We start from the raw sequence: 14778 nt of genomic DNA, 5'->3' as shown, positions 1-14778 counted from the left end.
TGTTTGAATAAGCTTAATCATCTGACAAAAGGGATACTGATTATTTCCTCCTTTCTCTCAAAGGGCATCTTGAGAGTTTCTGAAAGTCACTGCCTTTTCCCCAGAGTTCTCATCACTACATCAAAAGACTCAGGTCATCTCTTGTCTTTTCTGTATGTATATATTTAAGAGCATAAAATATTAAATAAAAAATTTTCCCAACTTCAAACCTATCAAATGTTTAACAGCTGAAGGAAATTCATCTTTAGGGGGCTGGCCACAATGTCAATAAAAATTTAATTATTTCTGAAACATATGGGAGCACTTACGAGACCCAAAATGTGATAGTAAGTATTGATATTTCAGGGAAACCAATATACTTTCATATTTACTGGTCAATACCTTACAAGCTCCAAAGTTCCACAAGCCACAGAATTTTTTGTTCTTCCTGACAGGGAAGACAGGTTGGTGGTCAAAACGGTCATCCACATTCTGTGTAAGGAGAGATTAGAGTTGAACACCTATGTGTTTGGCATTTATTTTCTCTAGGAGACTGTGATGTCTAAGATGGCAAATGTTACTTCCGCAGGGGAAGGTGTGTATTGATTGGAGTGGCCATTTAAAATTTTTAATAGCTAACATAAATTGCCTTCTGAAATGTTTCATCCAAATATTCTTTTCAATTTATAATTCTGCTGTGTTGAGAGATGGCCCTTTACCTGGGAAGGTGACACAGGTGGTATTATTTCTGTAGTTGGCCATGATGAGTAAGACTGATGTACAACTTGGAATAATCTTTTTCCACTTTCGAGTCCTTAGCTTCCACAGGACTTTTGCGTTCTAAGAAATGACATCAAACTTTGCTGACATTCAGGTTAATCTGCTGGTTGGCTACTGCTTTTAGACCTATCGGTGGTAAGGGTGGGTAAATTCTGATTTGTGGTTGGTTTGACCTCATTGTCATTGTTTCCAGTTTTCCCTGTGGTTCACTTCACAATGCACTGTGAAGAACTGCTTTGGGTACCTGATGATCTGCTTCCCTAAATAAGAGGTTCCTAGGTCAGTTTTAGCCCAATGGTGATTTGCATACCTTCCTAGATTTGTTAGCAATAGGTTCTCTACCATGGCTATAAAGTCTCTGTTTCTCTCAAGGTTTAGATTCATTTAATTCAACCTTTTACTTGATGGCAAAGGAATCTGAAGTCTAAAGTGTTTAGGATATTTTCCCAAGACTAATTAGGCGTAGTCCGATGCGTTTTTCCTCTACTTGCGTGCATGGTTTTAAGATTTTGAGCAGGTTAGTAAACTCCAGAATTGACCTGAATACTAGAACTACCCATGTTCTTCCAGCTGAGCAGCAAGTATTCCCCAAGCTCACTGTCTTTCTATTTTACTACAAAGTTTTCCAGAAACAAAGTAGATAAGACCACAACTGTCTCTTAATAACTGAGGCTGGACACTACTCTGGATAGATGTAACACCTGGTAAATTTAAAGGCCAAGATCCTATTTAGCTGTTTTATCTATTAATTTCCTAAGAATGAAAATAAGTATGTTTTTATACTAAAAATTCCAATAGTTATATTATGAATATGTGTACCTTTCAGAGTACTTTTATTTTATTTTGATTTTTACAGTCACTGATAGAAAGTCTTGTTTGTGGAAAAATGCCTTGAGACCATTATTGTTGCCTTTTATAAGGATAATTACCATGAAGAATACTCTTATGAACTCAAGGCTGATGGAAAAAGAAAGATAATGTAACTAGCATGTGCAGAAACCGTCTGTTGGGTAGGAAAACCAGGAGTACAGTTAACCCCATGAAGTGATTATGGAATGAGGCAGAACCAAAGAAGAGTAGTCCCAAGTAGGTTTTCCTACTCTGTACAAATGATCCCAGAGGCCTTTTCAATTTGTGATCTGTGATGGTATTCTTAAGGTCTAATATGCTTTCTTAGCGGGTTTTATATTCCTGAGTTACTGATGCAAAGAGCAACTTGAAATCAGATTATAGGTATCACAATTCCTAAAAATAACCATTTGGGTAAAGAATGTGTGAACTTATTTGAATATATGGCCACAAGTGACTCTCATTTACTCCTATAAAACATCTACTCGATTGTCTCATTGTACAGCTAGTGTTAAATATCATGTAGAGATGCAGAAGCAATTTTGAAATGTTCACTCTTACTCCAAGTATTTTTCTGCAAGTGACAGATGTGTGGGTGGCCACTATGACACTGCCTTAATTTAAACAGATGCATGGATATTCAGTCAACAAATAGTTCTTGAGGTCTCTCTAAGATCTGAAGGCTATGTGGAAGTGCCCGTTATGACAAAGGAGCTTCCAATTGCAGAAAGCTGGCTTCGCTTGTGGATATTTACTGCATGTACATGGAAGCCCTTCCTTACAGTAATTACTTCACCTCAGTTTTCTTTGCTACTCTGGGGCAGTCCAGAAAATTAGGACTCCCTCTCGGTGTGGAAGCATAGAAATGGAGAGGCAAAAGTGGTTCCTCTGCATTTAGCATTCTGAGAATGAAAACTTGAAAACAGAGAGTAGAAGCGAGTCCAAGAACAATTTTTTTGCCTTTGTTATTTCTATTTCTTTTCAATGCACATTCATCAATCTGCAGCCAAAATCCTGTAGATTAATGCTTTCTTATTGGATGTTAAACTTTTTGTAGACAGGTGCCTTTCCAGCTCACTACTGTAATCCCAGCATCTTGCTTAGCACATGGCATTTCTGTTGATTTGAACTAACATCACTATTATATTAATAGGGAAACTGAGGTACAGAGGCAAAATGCACATCTAAAAGAACCAAAAAATGACAACATGACAGTCCCATCCTATTACAGAAGGAGAGTTCATGTACTTGTCTTTCAGGTATATGTTTAGAATGAAAATCCAAATAAGCGCAAAAGAAGACATTTATTAAACATTTATATTCAGACATTTAACTTAAGTATTTTAGAGTGCCTTTCTGTATGAAACCGATAGCTGCCATTAGCCTATATGATTTCTTTGTGTGAATAAGTGAAAGGAATCCCCTACCCCTACACACACACACACCCAGGGCTTATGACTTGCCTGGAAAAGCAGTCAGAGCAGAGCTGATTTCAGGTCCCACTACCCCATGGACCAAGTGCCTTTGTTCAATAACTATCCCTTACAGTCACTCTTGGCACTCTTGGCAGCCCCCCTCCTCCCAAAAAAGAGTGCCAAGTAGCACTCTTGGCACCCCACAAGCAAAAACTGTCAAATTTAATAAGGAATTTGGCTAGCTTATTATCAGTGCGTTTTCATGTCTCTGACATTGATTCCATTTGATTTCTATGAAAGATCCAAACTGAGACTCTCCACATGCGCTTCTTAACAAAACTGGGGCAGTCTACCCAGAAGTGTATCTTCTGCTCCAGCCAATCGGGGATTCCATTTTCTTATATTCCTGTGCCATGAACAGCTCTACATTGCCCTGTCACCTCCTAAAACAGCATAATCACTGATAATAAACAATACATTCAATAAGTATCTACTGAAAAACTGAAACTCCAAGTGACTTACTAATTGCATATATGCACACGTATTCCAAACCCGAGAGTGGTGGTTTAGAGATTAAAATATAAACGATTGTGAATTGAAGAGAAGCATTCCAAAGATATTTTAAATATAGTATGATTAGTATGAATGGAGAAAGCTGCTTCTCCACCCCCATTTTTTCTCCTGCCTTCCCCTCTTCACTCCAGGGATGTGGTGAATTTATGTAATTTAAGGCAGGTGGTCCACATAGTAGACTGACCACAGAGGATGAGAGCGAGTGCATTTGATACCCTGACTGCTGCTCTTTAATAGACTTTAAATATACTATGACTATTATTTGGCTTTTGGCTATTACATTTATTTTCACTTTCTTTCAAAGGCTTCTCTCTTTCATTTCGTCATTTTCCACGTACTGAAATGTAACCCAGGTCCAATGGCACCAAACAGAGGATTTATCTATATTGTCATCAAACTAAATGCGAAGGAAATATCAAAGGCGAGCAAAGGGCACCACTATATTTTGGCTCTTGAATGCTGACAGAAAAATATGTGCATTTTTCTTTGCCTAGGTAATAACAATATTTTTATATAAAGCCTTTCATCTGAGAATCTCAAAAGCCTTCAAGATGTCGTTTGGGTCTGGCATTCTTCAATTGGCTGCCCTTTGTCTCTTTGAGTAAGGAAACATTCCCGTTGGATGTAGTTTCATAACTGAGCTTGCACTTGGGTATGCACATTCAGAGGTCCAAGGGCACTGAGTGTTTCTTGAATAGATCAAACAAATGAACAGTCCTGACATTCTCAAAACAACCCTGAGAGGAAGATGGGTGGCAAAGGTGATTATCTAATTTGCAGGTGGAGCAATTGTGACACAGCAGGTTAAGTGACTTACCTGAGGGCACACAGTGGAGTCTTTGTTACTGCTGGAAACAGTAGTAACATCTACTAGACCATTAGCATAGCTGTGTCTCTTTGACATCACACCTATCTGCTCCTTCTTTCAGATGACCATCTTTAAGAAATGGCACCCTTGTGCATATTAGAAAAAATTTCAGTGCAAGGAAGGAGAATAGATTAGCAACTCTGGAAATATGGAGGATAAAGAAATATGTGGGCCTTAAATCTCCAGAAAAATCATACAACTTCTAGTCAAATTAGTGAGTTAAAAAAAAAAAAATAAGAATATCCTTTGCACATAGAAAGTGGAAGTGTGATTTTTAAGTTTCATTCCTTTTAAGAGTTCATGTGTTGATCTTAGCCAGGAGGCATAAATATAATGTTTTATGTATTATATATAAATATATGTGAATGAATGTATATAGACATATATATTCTTTAAGCCATGTGCACATTTTAAAACTAAAGAGCTTTTTTATTTATATCTATTTAGAACTATCTTTTTTCTTTCCTGGAATTTTGTTTTACCTCATTATCTCCAAATATAGTCATTTGCTTCAACATCATAGTTATCAACCTAAAGATCCCTGAAGTCTGGATTATTCCTCCTTGGCATCATTATATGATTTACTATTAATTCAGTGTTTGACAGTTTTGACTGTGATATTCTACTTAACATTAATGCCTTAATATCCTCTTGGGACACCATATCATAACTTACTTTTAATTTAAAAATTCATTGTCAGGTTTAGGGCAGGGCTCCCAGCTCTGTTTTTGCAAGTAAAGTAACTACTGTATTTTATTCTAGTAAGAAGAGCCAAGAGTAGGAATATGTGTGTGTTTTAATAGAGAGGATTTCATAATAAAGAGTCTAGAGTTTTCATCTGAGAATAATTATACATTTGAAGCAAGACAATTTATTAAACAAAAAGTTATTTTTCTTGTCTTTAATATTCAATTTGAGTTTCTAAAGTGAAGCTTATCTTTCATAATAAAGGATTATTACAAAAAAGCTAGATAGGTTCTAGAATAATTTTAATATCATATATCCTAAACCTATCATTTGTCCATCTTTACTGATATCCTAATCTTAGAAAATTTCTGATCCAAAATATGTAGTTTAGAAAGTTTGGGAAATGCTCTTCCACTTATAGCATTGGTTTTATCATATCTGGGATAAAAATATCTAAGCGATATTCCCATTTCTTTATCTGTACATACCATCTAGGTTCTCAGCTTAATTTTGATCTGCTCCAGAAGAAATATGCATAAACAAGCAGGAACAATGATGAAAAAAATTGAAAAACTCAATTATCTTTGCCTGAGTTTGAGAGTCTAGAATCTGAACTGCATTTTGTCATTATTGGTCTCTCTCTTCCACAAAATTTATATTGCTTAGTGCTCTCTCTGTGAATGAGGCAAAATGTGAGAAAGAAAATGAAGGTTTAGCAACATAAAACAATGAAAGATGCTTAAAAATTTTCCTGCTTTATAATATACTCTAAGCATGGTTTTTGCTCTTCTCTTTCTTACGTAGAGTAATTAAATCCTTAGTGCTGTCCTTTTCGTCAGCATATGTATCTTTGTTTTGAGGTTATGAGTTCTTCTTGTGTTATTAATTTTGTCCCAAATGAAAATTCCACTTGTGATGTGTAGCTGAAATCCTTTAGAATGTAAATGAAAACAAAAAAAAGGTCTAGGCTAATTTCCACAACTTGTTAACTGTGCAGTTTGCCAATTAACTGAATTTATCTGAGCATACAGTTCTCTAAAATTGGGGGGTATGGTAAATTACATCACAAGTGTAATCATTCTCTCATTCTGTGATCTAACATCTCTAGTGATGCTTCAATAAAATACATTTTTAAAGTACTATTGTTAGCTTGTCAAGAAATTTTCTCTGTCAGATGCCAAATTTTAAACCTTTAAGATCAATTAAAATATATTTCCTAAAATGATAACCTAAAATTATGAAGTGACATACTATTTTAAAATCCAGAAACTCTTTCTGAATGTCACATGATTATAATTAGAAAAATATTAACAAGATCTGAGAGCAAATACAAAAGCAGTGATAAATCAGTAACATCTTATTGCTTTGAAAAGTCATTTGCTTCTAGTTTTACTCTGCTACTTTCTTAATTTTAAAAAAGTATTTGTTATATCCCTTAAATTGAAGATCGAGTCTATCTGAAATCATTCATAAGTTATCTTTACTAGTCAGTGTAATCCTATTCAGTGGCTCATAAGCTATGCTATATGCCTATGGTAAACAATGAGTGTGTGTGTTTACCTAACAATTAGCATGCTTATTATTGATCATGAACATGATAAAGATGGGAACTTTTATTGGCTTCAAGGCTTTTTTAACATGATAGTTCACAATTCTTCTTCAAAATTTCCTTTTCCACATATGACATCAAAGTAAGAGTTTAAAACTTGAAACTTTTCTTAGGATTCATGCTCTGAAGTATTTCTGTTTCTTGTTTTGTTTTGCGGTCACTAACCACAGAGAAATTTGTCTTTTTTACGTACACTGGAAATAATTTACTGCTTTTAGAAATATTAAACCACAAAAAAAAACCCAACGTTAAAGAAACATTATAAGTCTGCCGAAGCCCTCAAAAAGCCAGGAAATTGAGAGTTAATGCGGAAGCTCTGATCTGGCTTGATGTCCAAGGAACTCTAGGACCTCTGAAGAATGACAGGTAGTGCCCAGTCCAGATACATGTCAGAGTTCTTTTACACAGTGTTGGTAGAGTGGTATCATAGAGGGTACACATGGTTAGTACAATTCTGAGACACTAATTTCCTTAATATAAAATAATAGTCTTCATAAAGATCAATTCTTATCCAACCTTCATACATAGAAAAAAGTCACAAATTCTAAAATGACAACGTAGGTTTTGATTTGTAGATGTATTCAACCATGTGCGCCTGGTAGAAGTGATATCCTCAAATGAGATTTTGGAAGTAATAGTCACTGGTGCAATCTTTGCTTATGGTGTGTGTGTATGGGGGAAGCAACCCTTTGAATCCCATTTATTTTACTGATCTCACTTCAGAGGCCAGAAATTCAGGCTATTCACACAGATTAAATCTCAGGAACAAAAAGTTTCCGTTATGTATATAACACAGAAGGCAGAAGTTCAATGGTTCTAGTGGATATATTTTTGAAGTTCTTTTTTCGAACATTATCTTACATATAATCATCTAGGGACTGAAATTCATACATAAGTCAAGAGCAAAATTTTATTGATGAAGATATTTCATTTGGCTTGTTATTGCATTACATTTATTTAAATTGCATAACACTTTTCCTCAAATGCTTGTCTGTTTTAAAATTTAATTATTTAGTACAAAAATTTCATGTATAAGAATAGCAATATTAAAAGTGGTTTTTTTAGAAGAAAATATTAAATACATAATTTATTATCACAAGCTTATCTTATAAGCAAAATATAGCATTGGATTCACTATAGTTCTTTCAATTTTTTAAATCTGCAAATGTAGGAAGACTTGCAGTTCTTGAATTATAGGTATACCCTTGATAGCATTATTCAAAGTGCATTATCATGTAATGGTAATGTACACTTTTAAAAGCATTTCTGTTGAGCTGGAATTTTGTCAAAAGAGCTAAATAATTAATTAGTGTATTGCTTCGTATACAGCCGTATTATTTGCTTTCTTTGTAAATGATAAAGGTGATAAGAAGCAAATGTTATCAGTTATTTAAAGTAAGCCATCTGGAATCAGAAAAATAAAGATGAATTTACATAAATTAGAAAGCATAGATGCTACTTTTAAGAAAAATAATTTTAAGTGTTTGATATAAACATTACCCTTCCAAATAAAGTGTTTTTGTTTTAGAGATCTGTTTTAAAAGCACACTGACCCAGGGAACTATATCCAGTCTCTTGGGATAGAACATAATGGAAAATAATATGAAAAAAAAATGTATATATATGTATGACTGGGTCACTTTGCTGTATGGCAGAGATTGGCAAAACATTGTAAATCAACTACAATTTAAAAAAGCACATCGACTGTAAGAATGAGACATAATGAATGATATATTTAAGAAATGCTCATTTCTCAGTATACAATTTATTGAAAACTGGTAATTTGCCTCCTTGTATTAGTTATGGAAAATACTGCTAAATAACACACATTTAGTGAGAAATACTTAACAACCTATTAAGCTGGGAATGAAGTTCTTTTTATACTTTGAATTGTATCCTAAAAATACTTTGTGCATTGATTGAATTTTTATATTTTAGTTTAGATCTGAAATCTTTATTTCTGTATTTGAATATAGAAATACTTAAAAACACACTGTTGAGTTAAGATTAGACAATAAAACTTTTCCAGATTTATGATATAATTATAATCTTTCACATCACATATTCCAAATCATAGATTCAACCAGGTTGTAGATCATGTGTAAATAAATGAAATTATTCAATGTACTGTTTAACATAACTTCCCTTATAAATGCAGGAAGCACATCGCCAGGGAGAAAAATGAGTACATGAACAAAGGTTTGTCATAATCCACTTCTAAAAATTAAATTTTTTAGACATAAAAATCACAGCTTTACAAATAAAGAGGCATTTTGCCTTTTTATTCTAAATTTAAAGGGGAACATTTGACACATTTACATGGCAAAACTAGTCAATGTTTGGAAATGCTTTGTAGTGGCCAAAAGCTGCATTTCCTTCTGTTGACCTGATTTTTTCCTTCCAATAAAGTTAATTAATAGAAGATGCATCAAACAGGATTATTGCAGATGTGCACATAGTGCAATGCTAATTGCTCTTATTTTTTACAATCCAGTCCTGCACATGCTTTAATTTATATTTGCCTGAGTTAGCTTTTTAGTGAATTAACGGCACTCTGCCACACATTGAATAGTAATGTGCTTGCATCACTCGATTATCTCAGATTCATTGTTGTCTAGAATCCATGCTCCTAATTTCCTTACCACCCACACCCATCTCTTTCCTCTGATTTGTGTTAAGAAGGGACCACCACGCTATTAACTCTAAGACATAACTTGTATTGTTCATAGAGAGTGGGGGCTTATGATCATATCACATTTTAACTCTTCTACCAGCGTTATCCTTGTTTCCCCAATGCTTTCAAGAGGCAATAACTCGAAATGCCTCGCATGGAAATGATAAACTGCCTGTTGTGCCTTTTCTTTGAAGGAGTTCTCCTGCAGAGTATCATATTTAAATAAATTGCCATTGAGTTTAGCAAGCAGCACAATCATGCCCATTGAGGTGGAGTCTTTTGATCATATTTTGTAATGCAATCAAGGATCACATGAGGATTCTGGAACAGGCCAGCCTTGCTGTGTGCTAAACAGGCGACACGAGAAAGAAAACATTAATTGTCCTGAATCCCACTGACATAACAAAGCACACCTGTGTTCCAGATACTACGGAGCCCCCCCGCCCCACAAGGCAAGGCGATGGTTACATATACAACCACAGTAACTCTTTTCATTTGACTGATCAGTAATTTCAGTCAAACTACTGGATTTTTAAAAAATTGCTGATATGTTCACATCGCCTAAAAAGGTCAAATGTGTACACTTAAGCACAGCTTTTATGTATTTTTATATAATGGAGTGGACTAGATGGGAAGCAGGATACCTAGGTTCTAGGTGCAGCTATCCCTTGATTGAGTCAATCGACGTCTCTGCCAATAGTCCCCTCCTATCTTCCACCATCTCAGAAATCAGTAAGATCTGGGTGCTAACTAGATACTAAATAAAGCAGTTGTCTTGAGGATTACATGAGTGGTTAAAAAGAACTTAGATATATGAAGTACCTTACAAATGTAATATCCTGATAACTGTACAGATATGTGTGGCATAGACTGTATATGAGTAGCATTCTATTCTTATTACATTGTTGCCAACATTTTTACACTATTAATCTTTCTGGCCAAAAAAAAAAAAAAAGACCTGCAGGTCTTTAATCTACCAGAAATAGAGAGTCACTAGCACATAATTGCTAACTGACAGATTAATTGAAGAAACTTGGGGATATTGTTGAACTTTAGTCAATGGATTTAAAAAGAGGCAACAGATGTGGAAGTGGGGACTTGTCAGGAATTTCCTGCTCTTCTGGTCCAGCATTCTCCACTTTCTTAAATCCTGATCTACCAGTGAAGAAGAACCAATACCATTCCAAATCATTTCCTGCTGACAGATATTGTTTAGTAACCTGTTACTCTCGCTGCCTGTTTTGGTTTGTTTTTGTGGATGGTACAGGAGTGAGAAATGAAAAATTGAGGAATAATTACTAAACACAGTTTTTTTTTTCCAATCTCCACTAGGATAGTTTTGCAGTTCAGATTTATCTCTTCCTCTCCAAAAGAGAATATAATTTTTATATTGCATTCCAGTAAGATCTCAAAAATCAGGACAGAAATGTCATTTTTTTCTCAACGATTTTCCTCTTTTGTCAAGAAGAAATGTGGAGGCCTAGTCTTTGTCTAATACCTTATCTTTCTGCCAAATGGGGAAAAAAGACAAGGGAATTGGAGTAGGAAAACACATCTTTAGTCCTAGAAGGTGAAGACTGAGGCTTTCCATAAATTTTAAACAGAGCTTATAATTCTCCATCTTTATTTTGACCTGAAGTCAAAGAACCTGAAAACTAAATGACTGAAAAGGAAAATAGGTTAAATGGCTTTCATATTACTTTTAAGCTTGAGTTAGTTAGCTGGGGCTTATATAACATGGACCACAGATTGGGATTAAAATTATTTTGCAGAAAAATTATTTCCTCACAACTCTGGAGGCCAGAAGTACAAGATCCATGTGGGGTAGGGTTGGTTTCTTCTGAGGACTCTCTCCTTGCCTTGGAGCTGGCCATCCTCCCCGCTTTGTTTTCACATGGTCTCTCTTCTATGTGTTTTTATGTCCTAATCTCCTCTCCCTATTTATTTATTTATTTTGACATATAATTTACGTAACATTATATTAGCTTCAGAAGCACAATACAATGCTTCAATATTTGTATACATTGCAAAGATGATGACCATACCACATCTAGTTAACATCCTTCACCTTACATATGATAACATTTTTTTTTTATGATGGGAACTTTTAAGATCTACTTGTAGCAACTTTCAAATAGACAATGCAGTTTTATTAATAATGGTCACTATACTGTATATTACATTCAAGTGACATTTATTTTGTAAATGGAAGTGTGTATCTTGTGTATCCCTTCACCCCTTTCTCCTACCTCCATCCCCATCTCTGGCAACCACCAATGTGTTCCCTGTATCTACAGGCAAGGGTTTCTTTTTTGGTTTTGTTTTGTTTTGTTTTTTAAGATTCCACATATAAGTGAAATACATATTTTATTTCTCTGTATGACTTATTTCACTTAGTATAATGACTCTGAGATCCATCCATGTTGTTGCAAATGGCAAGATTTCATTTTTTTATGGCTGAATAATTTTTCATTTGTCTATCTACCTACCAATTGATCTATAGCTATATCTATATGTATCACATTTTCTTTCTCCATTCATCCATCAGTGGACACTAAGGTGTATCTAACATTCCCTTCTTATAAGGACACTAGTTATACTGGAATAAGTTCTACCCTAATGATCTCATTTAATTTTACCTCTTTAAAAACCCTTTCTCCAAGTCTGAGGTTCTGGCGGTTAAGACTTCACCAAGTGAATTTTGAGAGGACACAACTCAGCCATAGAATCCTTTTTTTCTGAAGGGTATTGAGAAATTCTTAAATGCCTTAATGAAGAAATCTCTTCCCTCAATTCCAACTGGCATTGAAGCAACTTCAAGTGTATTCAATTTACAAACCTGACAATTACAGCTGAGATTCCTCGGATATATGTTGATAAGACTTTTGGGTTAAAAAAACAAGCAAAAACTGTACAGCATAGTGACCCAGTCATACATGGATATACACATGTTCTTTTTCTCATATTATCTTCCATCATGTTCTGTCCCAAGAGACTGGATATAGTTCCCTGTGCTGTACAGTAGGACCTCATCGCTAATCCAGTGGGTTTTTGTTTGTTTGTTTATTTGTTTGTTTTGTCTTTTAGGGCCACATCTGTGGCATATGGAAGTTCCCAGGCTAGGGGTTAAAATGGAGCTATAGCTGCCAGCCTACACGACAGCCAGAACAATGCCTAATCAGAGCCACATCTGCAACCTACACCACAGCTCATGGCAATGCAAGATCCTTAAACACTGAGTGAGGCCAGGAATTGAACCCACATCCTCATGGATACCAGTTGGGTTCGTTACCACTGAGCCATGATGGGAACTCCCTGCTTATCCATTCTTAATGTAATAATTTGCATCTACCAACCCTAAATTCCCCATCCATCCTACTTTCTCTCCCTCCCCCTTGGCAACCTGGGGAGGGAGAGAAATTTATGCTGTATAGCAGAAATTGACACAACACTCTGAATCAACTATACCTTAATTTTAAAAAAAATTCAAAAACAAGCAAAAACTGAAGTAAAATCAGAATATATGATAAAATTTAAATAAACTTAAGAAAACCATTTTTTTCATTGTATAGGGGGAATGAAACATCTTTCTTCAATCAATCCACAAATAATTTACAGACTCATCTATAATTTTGTCTTCTCTTTATCCATAGCCTTTGTTTCTTGTCTTTCCAACCTGGTAGCTCTGACCATCTCACCCCTACCCATTCCCCAAATGTAAATTTTATGTGGGTAGAGCATTGTCTGTTTTGGTCACCTGTGTAATCCTAGAGTTAGCCATAGAATAATGAAAGGTAAATAAATATTCCATGAATATGTAGCAAGGTTGTTAGGCATTAGGGGCTAGGAATGTGAAGCTCCAAATTACTTTCTATTGCATTTTGTATTTTGTATATTGCAGGAGGTACAAAAAGCATCTAGTCTCTCCTAAGTCCAGCGTTTAGCTAAAACAGTTCTTAAAAAAGACCTCAAAAAAACAACCTCTGGTAGTAGTTTCAGTGAGATCAAGGATCATCTTGATTAGCAGACATACCTGTGAGTCAACCTGTTCACCAGATAAATGATCAGTTGTTTATAAGTTAGACTATATACTAGGGATATATACATTAATTCTTAAAGGAACTCACAGTGTGATGTATACAATTTCCAATTTAAAATAAGGTTAAAAAGTTCAGAGAGGTTGAGTAACTTACCCAGAATTTCACAACCATTAACAGAGCTAAGATTTCAATTTAAGTTTGATAGGTTCAAAGCCCCAAGACCTTACCCCCACCCGACTTTGTCTCTAGTCAAAATGGCCTTTCTGATTGGGTTGGGGACACATGGCTAATTACAACCACCAAAGTATAAAATATCTTGCTTTCATGAAAAGGGCAAACAATTGTCAAAATTCTACTTTCCTTCTCGGTAAAGTAAGCCAAAATATTGTCCTGTTGTTGTAAAACAGCATGTGTAATTAAAAGGTGGGTGGCATCTTCTGAAAAGAGAAATTATCCATCTTTTCTCAACTGATTTTCTCATAACTTGACTTCAGCTAATCTTATTAATCAGAACAATGAATAAAAAAGTTCACAAGGCCTGTGAGTCAGCCCATTTCAGATTTTCAGTGTCAGCATATGTCCTGAAAGCCCAAATGCAGTATTTTCACACAGTGCATCTTTGAATATTTATTACAGGGAGGTAAAAGAAGAAAACTTTCTGTTTTGTTATCCATCCAGGATTGCAGTTAAGTATCTTTATCCCCAAAGGCAATTTGGCAGTTTCTGGCTGTAGGCCCACATTGTTCAAGCTGCATTTGTTCTCAAGTCTCCAGAAGGGTTTTTTTTTTTTCTTTCTTTCTTTCTTTTTTTTTTTTTTAATATTTTTAAGTATTCCTGTTTCTTCATTTCCCCTTCCCATTCTCTAGAGGAATTGTTTAAATCATTTGATTGAGGAGTTCCCGCTATGGCACAATGGGATTGGGGCATCTCTGCAGTGCCAGGACTCAGTGGGTTAAAGGATCCAGCATTGCTACAGTTTCAGCATAGATCACAACTGTGACTCGGATCTGATCCCTTGCCCGGGAATTCCATATGCTGCAAGCAGCCAAAAAAGAAAAAAAAAATCTTTTGATTGATCTAATTTTGGGCAGCAACTCTGCTATAATGATTCTTCAGCAGGGAGATTTATTTTCTTTTAACTTTTTATAGGGCCCATTTGTCATTTCAATATAATTTCTATCAGTATGCAATTCCAAAGTCTCATCTGTTTTTTTTAAATGCTTTATAAACTAAATATTGTATCTATGACTGAAAGCCTTTCTTTTCAGCTGCAAGCATAATAAGATCCAAAAATAAGTAAATTG

The 14778-nt window shown here is 35.1% G+C and overlaps 1 protein-coding gene across 17 annotated transcripts in view; it reads left to right on the top strand.

Annotated features, from left to right (window-relative positions):
• Positions 1 to 14778, top strand: part of LOC146400031 (uncharacterized) — a 179443-nt gene that overhangs the window by 8348 nt on the left and 156317 nt on the right. For 2 of the 17 annotated variants that reach the window (XR_014815939.1, XR_014815943.1), the window contains exon 2: positions 64 to 152. The exons of the other annotated variants lie outside the window; for them this stretch is intronic. The gene's annotated coding sequence lies outside the window, so the exon portion shown is untranslated. The remainder of the gene's footprint in view (positions 1 to 63; positions 153 to 14778) is intronic. 17 annotated transcript variants of the gene reach the window in all.

The sequence above is a fragment of the Sus scrofa genome, chromosome 9 (genome assembly GCF_054392235.1).
Source record: "Sus scrofa isolate SSC_HxYL_T2T_F1_AM1 chromosome 9, Sscrofa_HxYL_maternal_Yorkshire_Landrace_v2.0, whole genome shotgun sequence".
Classification (NCBI taxonomy): domain Eukaryota; kingdom Metazoa; phylum Chordata; class Mammalia; order Artiodactyla; family Suidae; genus Sus; species Sus scrofa.
Note: the sequence above shows the minus strand (reverse complement) of the source record. Positions and strands in the feature narration are given on the sequence as shown.